Source organism: Gallus gallus, chromosome 6 (assembly GCF_016699485.2).
Source record: "Gallus gallus isolate bGalGal1 chromosome 6, bGalGal1.mat.broiler.GRCg7b, whole genome shotgun sequence".
Classification (NCBI taxonomy): Eukaryota; Metazoa; Chordata; class Aves; order Galliformes; family Phasianidae; genus Gallus; species Gallus gallus.
This window is the reverse complement of record NC_052537.1, coordinates 8,704,496-8,725,600: the sequence shown is the minus strand read 5'-3', so window position 1 is coordinate 8,725,600 and position 21,105 is coordinate 8,704,496. Positions and strand designations below refer to the sequence as shown.

The following is a 21,105-nucleotide window of genomic DNA, read 5'->3' as shown; positions in this document are numbered from 1 at the left end:
ACAGTACAAAAATGGAAACCTTTTAAGGGTGATGTTGATGAAGCCCCACATTTGCATATCGATGTTTCTAAACCCAAAAGACTCACCTCCATTAAAGGTCTCCTCAGTTTTCTATGAACAGTTCTATAAACAGAGGAAATGTCCGTATCTCTGACAAACTCAGCACTGATATAAACTTTTTCTTTTAAAGTGTTCAGAACATTTTCAATAAATGAGACAATATTGTGATACATATTAAGATCTCTTAATAGAAAGGAGAACATGTTGCTAACAAGTTTCTGAAGCTGGATATGTGGGACTGCTGATTTTCTTTTCATTATTAAATTTGGAGGAAATTGCAGACTTGATTGTAATCTTGTCCTTTAGCACTTCTTTGCTGAGAAATACCCTCACTGTATGTTTAAATTTAATTTAACAAATATGCCTTAAAAATAGGGGTTTTGAAAAACCAAGTGTCCTGCATCCTCGGTACCGAAAGGTGAAGTGGGCTATATTTAGAATCACATTTGCAGAAAGCGAGCACCTCGATAAATGTTCTGTGTGGCCATTTGTGACAGAAGGTTGTGTGTTTGCCAATGCAACCTTCATTTTTTACTTTAATAGTACAAGCCAGAATAAATATTGTCTCCACTCCTGTGACAGCCCTTTGATAAAGCAGACTTGGCCCAGTTGATTAGGAATACGTGTCAAACACAGATAATGGGGGAACCCCTTTCACCAGTGTCATACAACCTCAACAACCATAATGAGACCAATTTAACGAGCCTTCTGTTTTACAAGAGATATTAATTGCAGTCCCGTCACATAACGTACAACTCACGATCAAATATGTAAAAAGGAAGGAGATTGAATTTCATTCCATTTTTGTCACGATTATAAATTTTCTTGTGGCATCATGGATCTCCACACTGCTGATCTAAATATTCCGGGTGGCTGACATCACCATAGAACAGTCCCTATTGTTATGAAGACTGTTGAACACCAGAAGAATGCCAGGCTTCTTGTTCACCTTTCTGCCATTTTTATTTTTATTCTACCCTAGGCAACCTCTTCTTCCTTTTTTCCCCCCTTATTTTATTTCTATCTTTGTATTAGGTTGGTTGCTTGGTGCTGTTGTTTTACTAAGAACACAATGAGAGTGCGCTTTACAAAAAGAAGACACCATTCCCATGTACACATTCATGAAGCTGCTTCCTCATCTCTCACTAGTATGTTATTCCAGCAAATGCTTTTGCAAGTGTCTTCTTCAGAGCAGCTCAGAGACTTGCAATTAAGCATACATGTAAGTGTTGCACTGGACTGGAGTAGAAATTATACTTAGACATGCAAATCAGAACTCTCCATTCAGTATTCCAGAAGATAGATCCTCATCCAATTACTCTTTATAGCTGAACATGTGCTCTCCATTTGTGTGTCATAAAATCTTTGCATTGCTAAAGCACACACTCTCAGATAGGACTCCTTCGATTGAGGGAGAGGATCACCCTGCCAGGTGACAGATGCTCCCGGCTGCAACACAGCATCAGGGATGCTCTCCCACACTGCATCCTCACCTGTGTGTCAGAGCAGCTGCAGGCTGATCACCTGTACGTGGCAGATGCTGAGCAGTGGGTGCTGCCTGCACGTGCATCACAGCACTGTTCAGCTTTTGTTCACCAGATTGCATGCCTGCTTGTGGTGGTGATTTACTTTTAAAATTAGTTCTAACAAACATACTGTCACTTCAGCAGATGTAATGTACTTTCTAACCATATCAAGGGTTTCTTTTTGCCAGGGGTACATCTGCAAGGAAACACAGTGGCTCTACAGCCATGACTGCAATATATTCTGCTCCAAATTATTCCCAAATTATAGCAAAGTAGTAGAAACTTAGAAAAATCTTAGTTCTTATTCCTAATTCAGTCATCAGGTCAGGACAACTCAGATTGTTCTGAGATACTGCAACAGCTGAACCTTAAGGCAGTTGAGAACCCTAAACTTTTCGTCCTGGCACTGCCAGGAACTCCAAAAATGAGTTATGGACAGCCTGTATTCCCACTGTATTGGCCATAGGAAGGTTGACTTTTTCTCTTGACTGAAAAGAAGTCCAAAGATGGGCTAAGATTAGCAAAAAGATGGGTTATTTTTTCTACAAAGTATATTAGGAGAGTTGCAGGGGTATTTAGCACTTAGGAAAGGCTTTACGTGCAAGCCCGAGTTGCTACTGCAGACAGCCTGGGACATCACAATAGATTCTAAAGCTGCTTGCTGTAAGAGCCCAGGCGAGACCAAGGTGACCTGCTGAGTCTGAAGGGACTTTGGGTGATGTGTCAGGCAGTTTCTAAGAAACGTTCATACACTGCTACCATGAGTGAAGTCTGTCATTTTTTTTTGCACAAAGCTTGCAGATTCAGGAAACACGGTGCTGAAATTCAGTCAGTCACACACGTGCTGTAGAATTTAAAGCATGGTGTGTCAGCCAAATGAAATACAACACTGAAACATTGGCTTTCTCAAGCCTAGCTTTATACAGGAAAATATTTGTTTGCTTTAGGACATCTCTCTGAGAGACAGGGGTTCCTAAATCCCATCTTCAAGTATTGAACCAGGGTCAGTCAGGCTCAAAGATGCAATTATGTATTTTGGAGTCCTAACGCTTATTTTAAAAATCCCAGCTAGAGTTTATCTGCATTTTAAGTACCTGAGTAACTTCATGAATCCTGTCCAAGGAGTTTAATTTGCCCCTGAAAACAGGTGTTTTAAAAATTATAAATATGCAATTCACAATAGTAAGAGCTCAGCACTTGTTCCTATACTTGCTGGACCAGAAAGCAAGTCTGGCACTGGAAAGCGCAGCTCTTCACTGCTCATATGGAAATTCTGAGGTCATTCCAGGTGACCCTATGCAGAGATAAAAGGACCGATAGAGTTTCTGTGAGCAGTGTTCTGATCGTAAGAAAAAAAGAAAATAGAGATGTGAGCGCATTCTCTGGTAAAATTGTTGATTTATACTTCCATGATTATTTAATGATTCTTTAAACATTTTCATTAATGGAAAATAATATGGTAAGGCAGTGTGATGTACTATTTCATACTCTGCACACTGAGCATATCCTTTTCAGAAAAAGGAAAAGAAGAATTTCAGAAAAGTGTCATGTATGTATAAGCTACTAAACTAAAGACAGAAAGTTATCTTCTAGGAGTTCCCTTCCACATTCTGAACGTGAAGGAGTACACTAGAATACTGATAACTCAGTGCAGTATTTTACTGTTGGAAAATACAGTAGTTTTCAGTAATTGAAAAGACTTATCAAGAAAAGAAAGATTGGGTACGTTAACTAATTTTGATTGTCTTTTGTACTGTCACATCATGAGCAAATAAGAAACTCAGGTACCTAAAAGCAGGATTTGCTCTCTCCTGCAGGGAGATCGCTTACCCACTGAGCTGGGACAGACCCTTTTCTGTGACCTCTATGAAAGTTGCCCCCGGCTCCCCCAGCAGTTAACACGTTCTGAAGATCATCCTTTGTCTCAATGCTGCTGGTCACATACTGGCAAAGGACTGCTACACTGAAATCAATCAAACAAACTGCTCCGAGCTTTAATCTCTTGCACAACAGCTAAAGCAACAGAGAGTGCCATCTCACAAGTCCTGTATTTGTAAGCATTCAGCAGAAGAAATGTATGTGACAGATTGCCTTCTCTGTGATCAACATGTCGATTGATATTTTTACCTTGTTCTGTGATAGCTGCTTCTAAAATAAAGCACTTAATGAGTAAATAAGAGCAAGAGCAAATTGGTCCACGTTAACAGAATTTCAATGACCGTGATAAAACCAGGGGTATCCAGAAAACAAGCCTTCCAGTTTACAGGAAAACTCAATTTCCCAACTGTCAACACAGACCTGACAGAAAAAAACATCTAGACTTCACAGGACCAGCATTAAAATGCCCCCAAAGTGGTGCTCCCCAGCTCTGCTATCTGCACAAGGAATGAAGTACAGTATTCTTGTGTTTTTTTTAATGGCTTTTCCAGGACATCTGAAATGCCTCAGGAGAACAGACATATGACATCCTGTGGACCCCTCGGTTTGCTTGTCCTACAGCGGCCATTCAGCTCTGGGATTCTGTGAACAACGAAAGTACCCGATAGCCCTTACTGAAGGTGGTAGCACATCTTAGCCTTTCAGCAAACATCACAAACCTGCAGCCCAGGTCAACGCCCCCACCTTTACTAAAAGTTAAAGGTAATGGTTAATGTCCAGGTCAGCTGAACAGAACACACGTGTTATCCTGAGGTATGATATTATGAGCTGGGTAGCATGTGTGAAAAGTGTCGCTAGCTGGTCCCCTCTCGGCTACTGTTAAAAGATGATGCTTTTTATTCCAGAGGAAGTTAGAATACTTTATGCTCACAAAGTATTTAAAATGCAACTACTTCAAAAAGGCAGGCTACAACTGAAGTTTTCAGCAGTGGCTTTCAGAACCCCACCCTCAGCAAAGCAGAAAGAAAAGAAACAGGAGCTCAGCATTTCCCACAAATAGGTCTGTGTAAAACCCCCAGGCCAAAAATACTCTTCAGACATCCTCAGAAAGCATAAAAGATCAAAAGTTGGTCTCAGCCCTGCGTATCTGAATTGCTAATAGTTGCTCAGTACTGTCTCCATCTGCACTGTCACACAATGAGGATTAGAGGTAATCGTGTTTTTAAGGAAAGGGAATGTTTCACATTGCCATAAGCACCTTCGAGATTCAGATCCAAAACTATGATTTAACATTTTCTGGTTTGCCCTGCACCAGGTTTTCCAATCTCCAGTTAATGAACAGCTGCACCAGTGCTGCACTGCTCTCATGTGCTCAATAACAACGGGACACTGCAAAGCTACAAAGGCTCGTCCTGTCCATTTAACCAGCATGTCACAAGGAGACAAAGCACAATGCAGGCCTGTGAAAAGTCCACCCACAAACTTCATTTCACACTATGGAATGAGGCACTTGAGTCCTCTGTCTTCCTGCTCACAAATGAGTTCACACGACAACAACTTGAGCATTTTGGAGACTGCAGCATACAGCCTTTCAAAAAGTCATTTTTAATTTTTTTTTTAAATCATAACGAAAAATATTTTACTCCTTTTTATTAATTCTCTCTTCTTTGAAACTGCTGTGTTCAGTGCAGTTTAAAATGTAACACCAAACAATTAAACAGAGCTAAACAATTAAACAGAAAAGCCATGTTATCTGACTAAAAAAAGAAAACCAAAACCCCAAAAAACCCCAACCCTAACACCATAGCATTCAGCATACATAGAATCACAGCACAGAGAATATAAAAATCTATTACCAGAAATATACCTTTTATCATTATCAAAACAATTTGGTTTTGTAAAGTTAAAAATCCATTGTGCCATTGGTTATCAAAAAGGGTGAAATTTATTGTATCCATTCAATTCAATTTACAACCAAACATCCATTATAGTGGCACAGAGCAACCAAAGGGCTGGACTCCCTCTGCACACACACACGTACAAACACACACTCATCTTGGAAAAAAACTGGCAGAACAGCCACACCACTTCAAGAGGAGGGGCTAACAGAGCAACAAAATCAAGTATCAACCACCAGAAAAAGACATCCTCAGTGCAGCTATATTTGGAGAGCAGTGTTATGTTGCTACTGTGGTGTGTTGGTGGGATTGTACAAAGAATTTAGTGTCAGAGAGAAAAGAAGCAAGAAGAAAGGGACAGTGTAGAAGACTAAAAACTAATGCTATAGAAGTGTATTTTCCCCAAATAGAATGATGGAAATTAGTGAGGACTTATTCAAAGAAAATATTCCTGAAATAAATCTGTTTTGTAAGTATTTGAATCTTGCCTATTTGTTTTCATTCCAATTTTATGAGCCCTCAAATAACTGTTCTAAGCATCTGATTTTATAATTAATCAATTACCTTCATGGGGAACAATGAGGAAGTCGGAACACTTTTCTGAAATGAGGAGTCAGCCGATGGCTCAGGTTTACCAGCACTGCTCATCTTCAGCCTTTTTGAAAATTCATAGGCAAATTTCCCCACCAGTGTCCTCCTGCAGTAGTCTCAGCAGGATAAAGCACCAGCATTTACATTTGTTGTTTCAGCCATGATAAGATGGAAGATATCTTTCTGCAAAGCAAAAGGAGATTGATTATTTTTTGTTAAAATAGCATGCAAGAAATAGGTCAGACTCTGCAATACCCTAAACATTTTCCCCAAAAAAGCTCCAGATGCAGCAGGGTGGATCTAAGGCATAGTTCTAGGATCTTTTACCTGAATGTACTTTCTTCTGCTTATTATTCCAACAACAGTTATACCAAGAAAGGTCTATAGCTAAGCACGATCAGTACAAAACATGGTGCTGCCAAAAATATTATAAGACAACTAACATCGGCTTAAACCTACAGTCCTGCTATGTCATTTGTATAAAAGTTAAGGATCTGTTTTAGTCACCCCATTTAAGTATAGACACTGCTGCTCCTTTGACTTGACAAGGATATTTCCCAGACTAAGGATCACAGAAGTCAGCAAACATGCAAGTCCTTATAATCAGGAGAAAGAAGCATTTAAATATCCTTATGATTAAGTGAGGGCATTAAAAAACAATTCTGGTACACAGGTGAGCACAATGAAATCATGTTAACAAACCTTGTGCAGATACAGCTGGAACAGGATATGGCCCTCAGAGCCAGCTGAATGCTCCATAAAGCCAGGCGAGAGATCCTCAGATGGCCAAATCACATCCTCCTCTCTAGAAAAGAAAAAAGAAAAGAAAACAAAAGAACATTTTGAAGTTCATTGCTTGTGCCAGTCTGCCTCAGTTAAAGTCACTGAACAAAACTGTAGGAATGAAAAACAACTTTTCTAGTAACTTCTGCAAAAAATTAGCTAAAGGATTGTGATAGGAGCTGGATAAATGACATTTTGGTTGTCTTCTCAGGAATTCTTTTGAAAAAAAGCATGAAAATAGACGAACAAATTAATCACCGCAGACTTTTCCTTGTGATTACATGACCTATGCAGTTCCAGAGGGGAAAGTGCTCCTCCATAACCAGGCTGTTAAGAAACTACCCTGCAAATAAGATCTTTCTCTCTTTATTGTAATGGGTCTTGACATTGACATTGTCATGTTAATTTGCCAATTCAATCACGGTATTTGCTTGAATTGAAGCAGAGAAGACATATGAACATCAGCCACCAACTAAGTACATGAAGAACAAAAGCTATCCTTTTATGGTCAGTGGCACTTCATGTAGTTTTCTTTCAGCAGAAGGAATGGTGAGATACAGGAAAAATACAGACTGGCTAAATTGTAACAGTTATCTTCTCCTTTTGGGTTGGGGGGGAAGAACCTTACTAGTGTGGGTGAGCAGAAAGATTCACCAAATGATTTGCCAGATCGTATCTCCCAAAGAAAGCGAGCCAAAATTTTATTACAGCTGAAATAAACTGGCAGCGGATTTGGTTGTAACAAAGACACCCCTCCAAGCATGAAGCTTACCATTTTGTGGCTACCATGGTTGTGCCACTGCCCGATCCCCATTTGGGAAGGGGTTTGAGGCAGAGGAGCAGAAGAATTGAATGCAACCTATAAATGACAACCAACCAGAATGAAGGGACCGTGTGCTGCATACTAGTACCTGCAGAAGATTCATGGAACCAGACTGAATAGGTACAAAGACACATCTGCCAACTCAAGAAGAAAAGAAATTGAGAAACGTGAAATAGTTTGTACACTTTCTACAAGCACCTTGCAGATGCAAGCCCCAAAGATAGAGAGAGACTGATTGTTGTCTTACTTTGTAAACAGAAACCTTTGTTTCTTTGGAAGAATCTGGAGTGATCCAAAATCCTTGGAGAGGGCTTTCATTTACTTTATTTTACCTCCATCCTTCTCACATATGCATTCAGTCTCATGCTGATTTACAGTCAACTGCATATGTGTGGTGCTTGAGTAGATATATAAAAAAAAACCCATTGCTGCCCCACCTCATTTCCTGGGGGAAGATATGCCTTTACTAGAGACAGATTGATTACTAAGAACATGAGAGCTGAACAATATATACGTTTACATGTAATTACATACTGCGCAAATGCAAAGCTTTGGTTCAATTGAAGGCAGCAATCTCAGAAGGAACCAGCTGGCGACATGAATTGGTTGAAATTAATGACTCTCAGAGATAGATAATACAGAATTCAGCATCAAGTTGTACCTCTGGTTAAGTTCACAAACGAGTGTCTCAAGAAGTAACAAATGTATAAAGTGAAATCATAAGCAATGGACAAAAAACTGTAACCTGTTAATCAAAACTGAAAGGTCTTACAAGGCCACTGATTTGCAGGTGGATATCCAATAGAAATGTGATACTGTAGACCTGATATAAAAGAACTCTCTTAATCTCTTTTTTCACATGCATAAGTAACTCACACAGCATACAGATGTCATATCTCTAGCAAACAATTCATTTAAAATCATTTATGTACAGCAGAAAATGTATTTTAATAGTACTTTTCTAAAGGTCAGATAATGCAAAGGAAAACAGGTAAAAAGGAAACCAAAGCTTATCCAAGTGATAATTCCAATGTCCTACTAGAAGCTTATATAACATAATGCTGTTGAAAAATAACGGTACAAAATGAACGGGAGTAAGCTGCCTGGCAGGATCACGATTAAGACTTAGGAAATTCCCATTAAATCAGTTTGTCCCAAGTTTACTCTTTCTTACAACAGCATAAGCAAGCATACTCTTAGATATAACAGTATATATTAAACAATATGAAAGTATAATATTCTCTTTCTAGTAGAAGTGTTCCAAATGACGGGACTTGGCTTCAGATCTGATTTTCACTCTCCCCACACTCTGGGAAAGACCACATGCCATGTATAGACAAAATTGTTCTGTGGTAAAAAATAAGAATCAGTTATGAAATTCTCTTTCCAAAACTCCCAGGCCCCAGAATTCAGACAGACTCTGAACTGATGGGACTCCCTACATTCTCTAGCTTGCCAGTCAAGCTTTTCTCTAAGAGCTGCTTTGAGGCCAGGCCAGGACAAGTTGGTCCTCCTGATTTATATGTGACAGTGCCTGGTGTTACACTTACACTTATGTCTCAGATGGGCCACACTTTCCAAAAGTCAGCTTGCATTTCCCTCCATTTCTAGACAGTACAAATAAATGCTTACAAACGCATCAGGGTAAATTCAGCTTAACAACAGAAACTAATGGACTATGAAAAGCAGTTACTATTTGCAAGCCCCTAAGAGCAAAAATGTCAACACCCAGCCTAGCTAAAGTCGTGGCAGTATACATACACATATGTATATATCCTGGGGAGCTTAGAATAACTTTAAGGCATATTTTGCCTCTACTTTTTATGTTAGTGTGCTTCTGACTACACTCTGAAGCCATTAATTCTAACAGTCCAAGATGTTCTCCCCTTCAGGAGAAAACAGCAAGACATTCTAAACTAGGTGGGCAGTGACTTCTTGAACAACAATAACCATAATAATGTTGTCAGATCACCCTTCTCACTTTTCATTTGACACAGTAACTGTGTCTACCATCTCAAGTTATTGCAGTAGGTAAGCAACACATCATATTTCTCCTGTAATTATCAGTATGTTTGTGCAGATACAGCTATTCCCAGATTTCCAAGAATATTCCCAAAGAGCTGAGTTTGAAAAAAAAAAATGAACACAGTATTTTATACCACAAAAGAACATCAGTTGTCTGCTTACAGCTTGGGCAGATTCTAAAGAGTAGAAGATTTAGTGTCCCTACCTTATTGTTCCTCAAGCAAAGGGCTTGGACAAGCATCTGACCGCAGGAGCAGAAGGTTTCTACTTCATCAGCACTGAGGAGACACCAGCCTCCTGCAAGGACAGGGTCTATCTCACCTGATAACTTCTTTCTTATAGTGCCATGCAATTTACCTGATATTGTGCAGACACTCATTCAGTCATCCAGAAGCTATGTGCCAAACATCTTGGAGCCCTTTAGAATAAGACACTCTTACTTCTTTACTGTACAACACGGCCTGAATAGCCAGGGCCATGTCTGTACTGGATCTACTGTGTATTAATAGAACTCTTTACTAACTTAATGATGTCAGCAGAGCTACACTGAACTTACACCAGAGAGTTAGGCCACTCTGCATTGGCATTTTTGTACCAGAGGCACTGGCTGCTCATACACTGCATCTTTGACTTGTCCTGCCTCTGCAGATGGAGAGGGTACAGTCAGTCGCTGGAGAGGCTAGTCTAGATTTTTTAATTGTTCTATGGCAGGCCAATTGTTACTCAGTCAAAGCTCTTTCCACCCTCAGAAGCCAGAAATGGAGAATGTTGATCAAGATTACTTCCAGTCAGCTCAGTGCCCTATCATGTCGGAGTTGTTCATACTGTAGACTTGCACAATTAGAGATCAGATTTTAAACTTTCTCACAACTTGCAGTAGGACATAATTGCCAAATCCTTTTGCAGTGAGAACCATTACAAATTCGGCAGTTGCTGAAACACCAATCCCCTTTTATTATTCTATTTAAGGTGTTTTAATATGCATCATGGTCCACAGCTGTCATTCACCTGAAGCACATGTTGTAATGTCTTGAGTTTACCAAGTGAGTCAAGGCATTGGGGTTCAGTAGTTCCCACTAATGTGGGCTGTCACACAAAGAAGCAAAAGAACAGTTTCTGGGGAGCCACAAGCAAAGCAGCATCTTAGTAGGCAGGTTTATCATGCACCTTCTCAACTTGCAATGAGTGTTCAGACAACACTGGCATGACACAGGCAATGCATCTAGAGCGGGCTGTGTGCAAGAGGCTTGAGTGGGCTGTAAGACATAGGTTAGTTAGACTTGGTCTTGGTGATGAAAGGTCCTTCTGAGCCTGGAAAAATGGCTCCCAGCAGTCTGAGGAGCAATGTGACAAAGTTGTGTCCCTGTCCACATCAGAATTGGTTGAGTGTGGCAAAATAATGTTATGTTTTTCCCACCTAACAAACTGTGAGAAGCTAAACTACTCAACTTACTTCATCTAGCCTTCAGAATCAATCAAGCACATGAGGAACCTGTAAAATGGAAGTTTTTGTCCAGGAAAGAGAACTGAAAAAGACCCGTGGAGTCAGAAAGTCATTTCTACACAAGCCAAACTGTTTCTCCACACACCATACATATCCCAACCCCCTTTATTACTATCTGATGCCACTGTAGAGGCCACAGAGGACATTCCTGTGACACCTTCTAATTCTCTGGCTTTGGATCTTTTGCACTGATGGTCCAAATTTGATTAGAGGCTGCTTGGAAGCGTCATCATTTGGGAAAAGAAGGAATAAGATGGATGGATGCTTTGTGGACCAGTCGGAAGGAGAAGTACCTGGCAAGTCTATTGGCCTAATGTAACACAGAACAGTATCATTTTTACTGAATTTTCAAATGTTACGTTGAAGAAAAAAACATACTTTGAAAGAACAACTCCAGATACTGCAGAAGAGAAAGCCAAATCAAGTATATAGTTAAGGAAAAAGTACTAATCACAGAAAGGAATTTGAGTAGATTTACTCACTGGGTCAATCACCCAAACCAGTGCCTGAATTCTTTATTTGTGTATTACAAGCATGTCAGGAAAGAGAGCAGGTAAAATGTTCTTCCTCAGAAATCTCCTACACTGAAGCAGTCAACAATCTTAGCTACCTGAATACATTTTAAATCTGTGCTGAGCTCTTGAAAATGAAAGGGATTATTTTTAACAAAAGAATTAACGAAGAAAAGAAATTAAAGGCAGCAGCAGGCTCCTAGCTACCTATAACTCCAGGTGAAAAATCTTTTCCTTTTAGAAAGAATTAATGTTACAAAATGGGATTTGTTTAGTATGCTATTACACAGCTTTATTGTCTTTAATTTCTCTATTTGCTCACCTTATGGAGAAAGAAAACAGAAATTAAAAACAAAAGCTGATAGTAAGCATACATTAAGAAATACGAAGAATCATGGGACCAACTGACCACTTCAGTGATTATGAAAACTGTAAACTATTTAAAGAGATTACTTTTCACTGCTCTTCATTAGGTTCTTATTACCTCAGTCATTAACATTTGGCTCTTATTATTATGATTGTGAAATACTGCTCACAGTAATGGACAAAGAAAGTTGACGTGGCTATCTTGATTAACTCATCAATAATCATTTGGAATAATTTTTCTTCATTCACTGGATGAATCATTCACATGTCCTTTTAATAATGCACATTGTTGCACAGTAAATTAGCATTAAGATTACCCACCTTTGGGAGCTACATTATTCTTCAAAGCCTTTCTCAAAAGAGATAGGAAATGTGAATTTTACTTAAAAAAAAAAAAAAAGAAGAAGAAAAATAAAAAAAGAATTTTCAGAAAACAAAGACTTCTTTGTATGTTTTCAGTACAGCAAGACATGTAGCCCTTGGATTATGCAACTGAACTCAACCTTTAAGCCACTGTATACTTGAGAACATGTGAAAAACATATTCCCCATCTATTTAATTCTTCTCAGGAGAGTAAATCAAATCTCTCCTTTCTCCTAAGGCAAATATAAAACTGAATCATGAATTGAAATTACCTTTTTGTGCACAGATACGAACATAAAAGGACACTGGCTGGCTGTGGATCTGACCTTGCAAACCTCCACTCAAATGGGGTTTCATAGCTGGTTGTGACTGCACACTCTGACTGTACATGTGGAAGTAGGCCTTGATAGGCCAGTCTTGTCTCTGTGGAAAGCCCTGACAAGTCAGTTTCTTGCTAAGGTTCACCCTCAAAGGACAGGAGGTGAACTTCTAGCTCTCAAGTCATACCATGGTCACTGTGGCAGGTAATAAACTATATCAGCTCTTTGCAGCAACATTGCTCACATCTCAAATATTATTTTCTGTGAAACAGCAGTGAGATGGCATTTTATCCACCTCTTCCCTGCAAAAGACAACACTAACAGCCAAGGCAATTGTTGAGATACTCAAGTAGCTTGGCTTTTCCCATCTCAATATATATTGCTTTATCTAAATATTTATTGCTACATCTTTTCATCCAAAAATCACGACATGCTTCCTCTCTGAAAGTGCATCGAGCAGCTGTAATATAAGTTACGCATTTGCTACCCATTTTAGCTCTGAGGAAAGGCAAGCTACTACTTTTACATTCCTGCTGGCTGCCATCACTTGAAAGTAACAACCACAAGTCAGGACACCAAGCCATCAGCTGCAGCCAGAGTCACGTTATCAAAAAGAGTAAAACAAAATAGAGGAATAGTGCTCGGTCCATACTACGCTTCCTCACCCTGAAGCAACTTGGAGCTCAGGAGCTTCCTGAGCAAGGAAGTCCTTGTATTTAATGGAGGGCTTTTTTTCTTCCATTGATTTTTCTAATCTACTTTCAAACCATACAAGCCAGTTACAATCTGCAGCATCCTGTGGTGGTGACCTTGAGTTTTACTGCACACTGTGAGAAGTAACATCTTCTGCTTGTTTTCAGTCTGCAATCTGATAAATTTATTTCAATGGCTTCTGGTTGTTGCATAGAAGGAGACAAGGAATAGTAATTCCTTTGGCACTTTTTTTGTGACTGACAGGATCTTACAGTTTCCATAAACTCTTCATCCATTATTTCTCTTCCATGCAAAGTGCTAACCTTTCAGCGGCAATGACCAAACAGTTTTTCGTGTTTTCTGTACCTTCTTCTTTTCCTAAATCTGTTCATGTGTACTCTTTTCCTCCACTTCTAAGCACTGACTAAACGTTCTCAGAATCTATGATAATGCCATCATGGTGGTAATCAGTTCTGAGCTTGTTACTGTACACGCAGTGTCAATTGTGTTTTTTCCCCTCATATATGCTAGTTTGCTTTAATCTGTACTGAATTTCATCTGCCTTTTTATTTCCTGGACACTCTGTAGCAAGAAAGTCTTCTGTAAATTTTTTAAGTCCTTTTTGGTGTTTTTATTTACCTGCCCTAAATAATGTCACAGCAGTGAGCACATTCATTTTGCCATCACCCACTTCACAAGCAATTATCTATGAAGATGGAAAATAGCTCAGGACCAGTACTGGTTCCCAAGGAACTATCCTGTGACATCTCTACATTGAACAGCTCAATTATTTATTCTCGTTCCTTGTTTCTTACCTTTTAATAGCTCACTGATGCATGTGAAGAACTTCCTTCTTTTCAGTTCTTTCATAATCTTTCAGTTTTTTCATCATCTTTCATCATTCTTTCTTTTTTAGGAAACTTCAGGAAGGGGCCACATAGTCCAAAACTGGTGAAGAGAAGAAAGAAGAAATCACTTCCGTTTCCTTATCTCCTACTTTCCCTCATTCAGAAACACACACTGCAAGTACAGTTTGCCATGAAAAAAATCCTTCTGAAGACTACTGAATTTTGTCTTCTTGTAAATGGTCTTTCTGAAATAGCACAGTTGCCAGTTGTTGTTATATGGTTATTCTTATAATCACAAGAAAATCGCCAAGAACCATCTAATTAATTCTTACAAAGAAAAAACTGTTTCACGAGAAGGAAGTTACTGTTGGGGATAGAGAAGGAGAATAACATTTGTTTGATAGTTAGGATTAATTGGAAAATAAACTGTGTAATGGATGCTTGTGAAGGAATAAATAACGCAATGGAATATTCAGGTCATTTTCCTATCTTTATGAACAACAATCTATATCAATACCCCACTCATAGAGATGGAAATAAATACTACATAAATATTAAAATACTTTTTATAGTTACAATGGGAAAGACATCTTCCTGTACTTTACAGCTGAAATAGCGTTAATCTGCTCTTTTCTCTCCGTGCTTTATGTAGCAGCTATTTCGGCATGCTGAATCTGCCTGCTGAGTGAGGAGGGCAGCTGTTCATCTGGTGCACATTTCCACTGCAACAGCTCCGGCAGGAACATTTGCACCTCCAGCCAACGCTATTGGCATCAATGGTGCCAGCGGGATTTGCAAGATTTCCGCTCTTCTATACACCTATCATATGACAACACTTGAATTGTGTAGGTTTGTCATTTCAGGAGACACGATTCAAGATCTCTTGAACATATTCTCAAAGCTCAGAAAGAATATAAACAAAGGAAATGACATGTGGTTTTATGATCACTGCTATAAAATATTTTATCAGCTGAAGGACAGTACCCCAAATTGCAATGTATATTCACTTGAGTGAATCTCAGTTAACTAGGTAGTTCTCTTAATTTTGCTAGCTTTTACTTACTCTAGCTTCTATGTGTGCTAGCAGATCACTGTGCGTGTTGGGTTTGTGAAGGGATCTGGCCTGCCAGCTGAGCATTTAAACATATGGAAGTAAAAATATTTTCCCATCAAATGCTACAATTTGCTGAATGAGAAATAATTCCATTTTCTCCCTCCTGCTGCCCTGTTGGTTTTTGTTTTTCTTTCAGTTTGAAAACATAGGTGCCTTGAAAATTCACCACAGAGGAAAAAGCAAACAACAAATAACAACAACAAAAAGACAGAAGTGAAATTGAGACTTAGAAATGTAATTAGTTGTTTTGCTTATACAATCCAGTTCTTATATTTAAGAAGGAACTGAATTTCTTTCCATCAAAAAGTACAACCTTTTCCTAAGGAGAAAATTTTGAACAAAATTCCACTTTCCAGTTGGATACTGTTTTGGCTGAGAAGCTTTCACCGGGCTTATTAGCACAGAAAGGAGATGCAACACAGTGTCTGTTTCCCTTTTCATCATTATAGGAAGAAGTATTTATATAGAAATTGTCTACATGCAGTTCAAAGTCTTTCACGTTCTCAGCTCGGTATAATTATTGGTTTTCACAACGACTGCATTTGCAAATATTTTTCTGGTGCATATTTTTGTAAAAACATTTATGTTTCATTGTTCTTTTGTTCCCAGAAAACTGTCCTCTTAGCTACCCTTAATTAAGAAGACGTCGTACTTTTGGTCCATATTCATCTTTTCATTAATAATTAATGTATCATAAAGATAATGATGCTCAGTGAACCAATTGTTTTTCTTCATTATGTGACAAACCAAAAGTTGCTATTTGACTCATCACCCAAGAATCAAAATCGCATCACAGAAGCAGAACTTTTTGAGCTGTAAGTAGTGAGAGTGTGGAAATGAGCAAAAAGAAATGACTTTACTTTTCTGCTCCAGTACTCAAAACATGGTGGGTCTACTACACACAGTGAAAGCTATTTATGTGCTGATGAACCTGATATGCATTAACAAGTTCACTTGAGGATTTATGCAGTACTGTTATACAATCCTAAAAGACACTGTTGGAAACCATAAAAATAACTGCAAAAAAAGAAATCTTTTCAGTTAGTAAAATACGAATAGATAAGATTCTTCAATTTATTAAAATGTTCCCACCTGTGAAAAGTTCAGTGCCATTAACACTGTGCAGTTTGGCACAAAAGAAGTAGTGAGAGAACTGGATCGCTAGCTACAAAGAGGAAGACTCAGCTCTACAGTAACACACACGCAGGGCTGACCCACAGCCACATAAAGTCAGCTTAATACCTCATGAAGTCTAAGTGGACAAAAACAACTAAACACTATTTCCAAAAAGATACTGTTTCCAAAGAGCACAATAAAGGAATGGTAAGAAATAATGAACACAAATATTTATCTTTCCATTATGTACATATATTTGGTTTAATCATATTTAAAAAGAGAGGACAGTAGGATCACTGGCTTTTCTGCCATTTTGAAGCACGATACTCCTTTAATATTCCACTGTTCTTCAGACATGGATTACATGTGACCAAATCAGTTCAGATTTCATCTAACTGAATGAAATCGGGCTCTGCTCTATAGCAAATATGTAAATGCTAAAAATAGCTGCTTGCTCTAGAGTTAATCACAGCACCACACCCCATTCCCAAAATGGCTCCAGTGAACAGGAGGTCTGAGGGAAGCATCCAAGAGTTTGAAAGCAGCTGGACTGGAGAGCACATTTATGTAAAAACTGGACACTGTGTCACCTACAGCTGTACATCAATTTAGTATAATCTTTAAACTGATGCAGCTGTGCTATTAACAACAGGGTAGACTGAGCTTGTGGTACAACAGCAGACATATTATCAGCATTAATCAAGTAACAAAAGCAATCACCTTCTTAAATCTCAGTATGTACAGATTTTCCAGTATAAGTCAGAATAGAACTGGTTTGTTTCGTGTATTAAATGTTACATTATGTTGACATTTTTTAAATTAGCATCTGCTGCCTGCAGTCAGCTTGCTTCATTGATCTCTCTATTCTGCCTTGTTTTTGTTTCCAAGTATTTTTTCTTTTAAATCTATCGTTTAAAATTATTCATAATAAAATAATTAAAAGAATAATGTTACTTTTAAAACATATTCTTGGCAATTTAGGTGCTTTTTAGGGATAACACACCAACTTGATTTTCACGCTTTAAAAATTAACCTACTCTTAGGTTGAGCCTGTGCTTGCATTCAAAGTCCACTTAATTTTGTAACTTGGTTAAAAAACAATAACCCTAGTGGTGAAGACATATTAACCTAGTTTTATGATGCACTAAATAAAGCTCGAGTGAACAAAAATAATCACAATGGGAAAATTTTGATGTTGCAAAATTCTGAGCACCCAACATAAAAGCAATAAGCAGTTTCTGTGGTTCTCCCAGCTCCTAAGGCTGTATGGACTGCCTGGCTCTGTGCTGGAGACCCTGCAGGAGCTACTGGCAAACACAGGACAGAAGAAGCAAACTGACCTCTGGATGACAAGCTGATGCTGACCCCAACAGCTAGGATGTCATTTGGCTATACCCCCTGGAGCCCTCTGCTTTGTTGAGAGAAAGAGGGCACCCGCTCCTCCAAAGGGGAAAGGTCCCTTGTGTTCTAGGAGCCCCAGCCCCTGCTGTTTGCTCAGTACTGCTCCTCCACACTGGCTGTGGGATGACAAGGAAGGGGAAGAACCACGAGGGCAAGGGGCTTTGAGATAGCTCTTCAGTGCCTCCATCTTTGCCATTTTCTTATGTTTCATGACAAACAAATTGCAGCCAACATTGTGAACTTTATCTGAAGCACTCACATGAGCCCTAAAAACACGATCCAATTCTTTCCCACAGCACTTTCTTGTGAGTAAGTCTCTAAAAAGCTCAGTTACTGTCTAGGCCTTTTCATCGACTTTTTTTTACATACATCAATAAACAAGTAGTTGCAAAAGGTTCTGAAACAGCTGCGAAATAGCATGAGTCACATATCAATTGGCAAAACATGAATACTGTGAGTGACAAGTGTTTCACAGCCAGATTTTTCTTGTAATGCTGAGTAAGTGCAAAGAAGGGCCAGGACCTGGTTCTGGGAAGCTCCTTCCTTGGTGTGTCCCAGGCAATTTCTGGAAGAAAAGCCTTCCTGATGGGTAAGACCTCTCTCTCAGTGCTTTCTCTTGCCACACTTTCTTCTGCAGCCTCCCATTATGGACTGTAAAATGACCTAGAGCTGCAAAAACCAAACATCTCCTGTCTGCATAGGGACACCCCCATCCGTGTAGGTACACTGTGATACAAGAATGTGTGCTGCTGCACTAGCACAAACTGTAAGAGGGCTCTGCCTGTGCATTTGGGCGGGTGAGCCCTCCTGCACTGACAGCTAGAGGTATTACTAGACCTTGAGATGTTACTGAAAGCCACGTGCATTTTGGTGCTTTCCCTCAAGGTGCTCATCCCTCTTAGAGATGTGTTGTTGAGGAAAACTCCTTGTGTTTATTATTTTAAATGCTGCTAGACAGCAAATTTGGCCTCATAAGAAATGTTAGATGGACACTTTCCTGAAGCTCAGAGCATGAGCAATTAAACCCTCAAACAGCTTGTTTCAAAGTCTTCTGATTCTTAGGCAAATCTGTTTTTCTTTCCCCTTCATCTGACTCCTGATTTCCCCAGAATTGAAGAGATACTGGTGCAGCTTACAACAGCAGTTGTTAGCACATTACCTACCACCCATGCTTGCATTCTTGGTGAGGACACAGGCCCGTGTACAGTCTCATACATGCAACTGCTGGCTTGTCTTATCTCTCTCCCTCCCCCGAAATGTCCTAGCTTAGGCCTTGGGACAATAAAGGGCATGCAGGCTACTTTTTTATTCTTTGAAACACCCCCGGAAAATCATTCCCAGGCAGAGGAATGCTCACTATGGCCATACCCAGTTGCGCTCGAATAGCAGGTCTGCATGACAAAACTGCTTAACGCTATCTCATTCACCACCACTATTTGCTTGCCTTGGATTTCTTGCCTTTCACTTCCTGCATGTAGAGAAGATGTGGAGGAGCGCCCTTAGCAGGTGGGGTGAAAAATACCAAATAGAAGGGCCTTTTGCACAAAAACTGAGAAATGCTTTCAGCTAAATGTGCAAGCACCTAATCCCCCTGTCTGCATCTTCTTCAGGTTTCAGTATATCTAGCTGTGCTTCAAGCTGTTTCCACCCACAGTTAATCACCCAGCCACCCTTTCTTATGCATATAATAAAACAAACAGTAAGCATGCAAAAAAGTAGCCTTTCACTGTGTTGCTCAGAGTTACCCCATCATATTAACGAATCTGTTTGTCAGAATACAACTGCTACAAGTTTACCTGAATGCTCAGAGTTTGTCATTTCATGGCTGGAGGCTGTGCATTGCAAATAATGCAAGCACTAAAATCATAGCCAGTGCCAGCTGCCCTGTGGGAGGGACTATAAACTCTGCAGCCAGAGTAAACAGCAGGATACTTTGAGTGACCACTGCTTCATCCTCCCACACATATCTTATTCATCTCATCTCCTTTTGATGACATTAAAAGCTGCTGTAGCATAAAAAGAAATATTAATCTGCAAGAGAAATATGAAGAGCAATTTAATACTCAGGCAAGCTAACAGATCTGAAAGCATGGAATAGCTGTTACTGTCATCAACCAGGTTTCTAACTGAACATAAGTTTTGGTAAGTAATGCTTGTCAAGAAGTACAGAAGAAGAGACAATATGTGGAATATTTAACTCTTTAGATATTGAAAAAGTTGCATCCAAGTCGTTGTGCAGAAGACCCAAGCAACATTTCAAAGAGTTCTCTTGTTTACCACAGTTTTGAATGTTACCATTCTTCCTTCTCAGAGGTTCACTACATTATTATTACTTCATCAAAAAGTTGGTACAAATAAATAGAAAGGAGAAATGTGATACTGAACTTCTGGGTAACATTATGTCTTTCATGCACAAAACATCCAGGCAGGTGCTTTTGGACAAGCGGTGTAAAGCTCTGCTGCTAAACCCATAACAGGGTTAGTGTGAACACAGGAACACAAGGGACTGCTTAAAAAAAAACCTTCTATCAATCTTTGCAGAAGAGTCGATTCTTCCATACACCAGCTCAAATCTGCTGAGCTTAACAGGTCTAATTTTCAGCATACAGCAATGGGATACCCAAGACAGTCCCGCAGTTACCATCCCAGTTAAATTCTGGTACGGAAAAAGCCCATGCAATCTTCAGAAGAAGCCCAAACAAAGACTCAGCAGCTGGCCATTGTGGCTTTAACTAATCAGAGAGAAACCACCTGCAGTAATACCCCCTTTTCTGTTTTCTCCCAGCAGAACCTTTCCAAATGATGATTAATCACTGAGTAAACTGAACAACTGACAATGACATAATGACAAAGGGAAGGCAGAGAGGGGCTCCGGCACTGGTGGATGTGGCTCGAGCATGGGTGGGTGGAACAACCAAAGAAGATGGATGGCCTGAAAACGCTTGACACTTAAGTATCTCCTGTGTAGCAGGAGGATGGCTATGCTAAAGCGAACTGCCAGCTTCAAGCAAATAATGCTCTACACAGCAAGCTGACACACTTCCTTCAGCTGTCAGCAGCAACGCAGAGGGGCAGCTTCCTCAGGAATGAACTAATGAGGCCTTTAATTGGGATGTGAAGCTGAGATAATAACAGAAATAAGAGATACTGTAAATGACAGGATAATCCATTACAGTGGAAAGCATTGAGAATGTTCTACTGATTATATCCACAGATTATCCTACCTATGTCCCTACTAATTTGAAAAATGATGAATCATAGGGTTCAAACAGGACTCAGATGAG

At 39.4% G+C, this 21,105-nt stretch overlaps 1 protein-coding gene and 1 long non-coding RNA gene across 7 annotated transcripts in view; both read right to left on the bottom strand.

Annotated features, from left to right (window-relative positions):
- RTKN2 (rhotekin 2) overlaps positions 1 to 6,760 on the bottom strand; it is a 220,277-nt gene extending 213,517 nt beyond the window's left edge. For all 4 annotated transcript variants that reach the window (XR_006939531.1, XR_006939532.1, XR_006939533.1 and 1 more), the window contains exons 1-2: positions 6,656 to 6,760; positions 5,927 to 6,136 (exon numbers count right to left, since the gene is read on the bottom strand). The gene's annotated coding sequence lies outside the window, so the exon portion shown is untranslated. The remainder of the gene's footprint in view (positions 1 to 5,926; positions 6,137 to 6,655) is intronic.
- LOC124418074 overlaps positions 1 to 6,760 on the bottom strand; it is an 86,500-nt gene extending 79,740 nt beyond the window's left edge. For all 3 annotated transcript variants that reach the window (XR_006939642.1, XR_006939640.1, XR_006939641.1), the window contains exons 1-2: positions 6,656 to 6,760; positions 5,927 to 6,136 (exon numbers count right to left, since the gene is read on the bottom strand). This is a non-coding gene — a long non-coding RNA (uncharacterized LOC124418074). The remainder of the gene's footprint in view (positions 1 to 5,926; positions 6,137 to 6,655) is intronic.
- Positions 6,761 to 21,105: the final 14,345 nt, after the last annotated feature.